The 3938-nt window shown below is 39.2% G+C and overlaps 1 pseudogene; it reads right to left on the reverse strand.

Annotated features, from left to right (window-relative positions):
• The window catches only part of LOC116463119 (transcriptional coactivator YAP1-like), a 3064-nt pseudogene extending 2418 nt beyond the window's left edge, over positions 1-646 (reverse strand).
• Between the last annotated feature and the right edge of the window lie 3292 nt (positions 647-3938).

Genomic DNA, 3938 nt, shown 5'->3' on the forward strand with positions numbered 1-3938 from the left:
AGTGGGCGAAGGATATGAACAGACACTTCTCAAAAGAAGACATTTATGCTGTGTTGTTTTCTGATCGATGTGATTTAAGAAGTATCTCTGACCAGAAGATGTCTTTGCCATCTCCCAAGCTGCTGGTAGAGGTACATCATCAGGTATCTCAGAAGAAGACTGTTGAAAATGCTGAGCTGTGGGTGTAGCTGCTGGGCCAGAGCCTACTCCAGTGGGGGTCAGTGTCCCAGGAGAAACAGCTTCCAACTGCAGAGAAGCTGGAGAGGAATGAGCTTGAACATGCTGTGGAGTCAGGGCTCCTGCGGTGCCTGCCTCAGTACTGGCCTGTTGGGAGTGGGACTTGGGCTAGGGGTGGCTTGAAGAAGGAGTTGGGCAGCTTCTGGAGCCTCATGGGCACAGTCTGGTGCACGTTGGCTGTCTTGGGGTTCATGACGGCATTGAAGAGCACCTCCAGGTTCATCTCCCAGTCCCCGCGGACGTGCAGGATCTGATGCCCGGTGGGGGGTGCCTGTGGAGCCGCCTGGGTCACTGTGGGCGCTGGCTGCCCTGGTCCAGACTGTGGGCCCTGCCCCTGGGGGTGCTGCGCTGGTGGCTGCCCTTGGCCCTGGGGGGCCAGTTGAGGCGGTGGCTGCTGCCCGGGATCCATAGCTTCTGCCACCCCCGACTGGCACCCCCTGACCAGGCGAGCGAGGGCTCCACCCGGATGCCCAGCCAGCATCATTCACCACCACTAAGGGCCAATGCTTTCTATCAGACTGGACAACAGCATCATCAAATCTGTATCTAATCAGACATTTGGCATCAAAAATCGTGTTTGTGGGGTTCACTGCAACTTGATTCTTTGTGGCATCACCAATCAGTCGTTCAGTGTCTGTAAAGGCGACATAGCTTGGAGTGGTTCAGTTTCCTGATCATTGGCAATTACTCCTACTTTTCCAAGCTGGAAAACACCCACACAAAATTAGGTGGTGCCAAGATCAATACCAGCTGCAGATCCCTCAGACATGGTTGCTGGTGTCTAGGCCTGGCTCTGACTACGAAGAAAGACACAGAAACCCCAAGAGTTGCAGGCGAGTTCAGTGAGACCCAATTTTTATTTATTTACTTATTTTTGAGACAGGGTCTCCCTCTGTTGCCTGTCACCCAGGCTGGAGTGGAGTGGTGCAATCTCAGCTCACTGCAACTTCCACCTCTGGGTTCAAGCGCTTCTCCTGCCTCAGTCTCCTGAGTAGCTGTGACCACAGGCACGTGACCACAGGCACGTGCCACCATGTCTGGCTAATTTTTTTGTATTTTTTAGTAGAGACACGGTTTCACCATGTTTCCCAGGCTGGTCTTGAACTCCTGGCCTCAAGTGATCTGCCCACCTCGCCCTCCCAAATTGCTGGGATTACAGGCATGAACCACTGCATCCGGCTTGTATTTATTTTTTAAATCCATTTTCCTGATCTCTGCCTTTTGAATGCAGTGTTTAGTTAATTTTTATTCACATAATTACTGATAATTAGTTGAAATTCCCTATTTGTTCATGCATACCTTCTGTTTTTTTTTCCCTAAAGCCTTTACAATATCAATAATAGTATTTTAAATTCCTTGTCTGATAGTTTTAACATGTGGATCCCATTATAATCTGGTTCTATTGATACATTTTTTTGTTGAAAAAGGGCTTTTTTTAAGCACGCAGATTTAACAACTGTAAACATACATCCACCCAACAATGGAGCACCCACACAAATAAAGAAAATATTATTAGAGCTAAAGAGAGAGATGGACCTTAATACAATAATAGCTGGGAACTTCAACATCCCACTTTTAGCATTGGACAGATCATACAGACAGACTGTCAATGAAGAAACATCGGACTTAATCTGCACTACAGACCAAATGGATCCAATGGATATTTACAGAACATTTCATACAATGGCTACAGAATATACATTCTTCTGAGCACATGGATCATTCTCAAGGATAGTTCATATATTAGGCCACAAAACAGGCCTCAAAACATTGAAAAAATGGAAATAATATCAGGCATCTTCTCTGACCATAAGGGAATAAAACTAGAAATTAATAACAAGAGGAATTTTGGAAACTATACAAACACATGGAAATTAAACAATATGCTCCTGAATGACTACTGAGTCAATAGATTAAGAATAAAATTGAAAAATTTCATGAAATAAATGATAATGGAAACACAACATACCAAAACCTATGGGATTCAGCAAAAGCAGTACGAAGAGGGTAGTTTATAGTTTTAAGTGCCTAAATCAAAAAAGAAGAAAAACTTCAAATAAACAATCTAATGATACATCTTAAGGAACTGGAAAAGCAAGAGCAAACAAAACCTAAAGTTAGTAGAAACAAAGAAATAATAGAGATCAGATCAGAAATGAATGAAATTGAAACAAAAAAATACAAAAGATCAACAAAACAAAGTCATTTTTTGAAAAGATAAACAAAAATGGACAAATCTTTAGCCAGACTAACAAAGAAAAAAAGAGAGGAGACCTAAATAAACAAAACTAGAGATGAAGAAAAGAGACATCACAATGGATGATGCAGAAATTCAAAGGGTCATTAGAGTCTACTATGAGCAAGTATATGCTAATAAATTGGAAAATCTAGAAGGCATACATAAATTCATAGATACATACAGTCCACAAAGATTGAACCATGAAGAAATTGAAAACCTGAACATACCAATAACAAGCAACAAGATCAAAGTCATAATAAAAAGACTTCCATCAAAGAAAAGCCCTGGACCCAGTGGCTTCACTGCTGAATTTTACCAAGCATTTAAAGAAGTACTAGTACCAATCCTATTTAAGGTATTCTGAAAAATAGAGGAGGAGGCAATACTTCCAAACTCATTCTATGAGGCTAGTATTACCCTTATACCATAACCAGACAAAGACACATCCAAAATACATAAATAAATAAACAAAACTACAGGCCAATATCTCTGGTGAATATTGATGTAAAAATTCTCAATGAAATACTAGGAAACCCAATTAAAAAATATGTTAGACAAATTATTCATCATGACAAAGTGAGATTTACCTCTGGTATGCAAGGATAGTTCAAAATATGTAAATCAATCAACATGATAAAACATATCATCATAATGAAGGATAAAAACCATATGGTCATTTTAATTGATGCTGAAAAAATATTTGATAAAATTCAACATCCCTTCATGATTAAAAAAAACTGAAGATAGAAGGAACATAACTCAATATAATAAAAGCCGTATATGATAGGCCCACAGCTAGTATCAAACTGAATGGGTTCTGTAAGATTTGGAAAAAAACAAGGATGCCCACTCTCACCACTGTTATTCAACATAGTACTGGAAGTCCTAGCTAGGGCAATCAGACAAGTGAAAGAAATAAAAAGTATCCAAATTGGAAAGGAAGAAGTCAAATTATCCTTGGTTGCAGATGATATTATCTTATTTGGAAAAACCTAAAAACTCCACCAAAACACTATTATAACTGATAAATTCAGTAAAGTTGCAGAATATAAGATCAATGTACAAAAATTAGTAGCATTTGTACATGCCAAGAGTAAGCAATTTGAAAAAGAAATCAAGAAAGTAATCCCATTAACAATTGTAACAAATAATAGTAAATACCTAGGAATTAACCAAAGAAGTGAAAGAGCTCTACAATGTAAACTATAAAACACTCATGAAAGAAATTGATGAGGATACCAATAATGGAAAGGTATTCCATGTTCATGGATTCAAAGAATCAATATGTTAAAATGTCCGTACTACCCAAAATAATCTCTATTCAATGCAACCCCTATCAAAATACCTATTATATTCTTCACAGAAATAGAAAAATATAGTCCTAAAATTTATATGGAAGCACAAAAGACCCAGAATAGACAAGCTATCCTAAGCAAAAAGAACAAAACTGGAGGAATCATAT

Source organism: Hylobates moloch, unplaced genomic scaffold (genome assembly GCF_009828535.3).
Source record: "Hylobates moloch isolate HMO894 unplaced genomic scaffold, HMol_V3 SCAFFOLD_26, whole genome shotgun sequence".
Lineage (NCBI taxonomy): Eukaryota > Metazoa > Chordata > Mammalia > Primates > Hylobatidae > Hylobates > Hylobates moloch.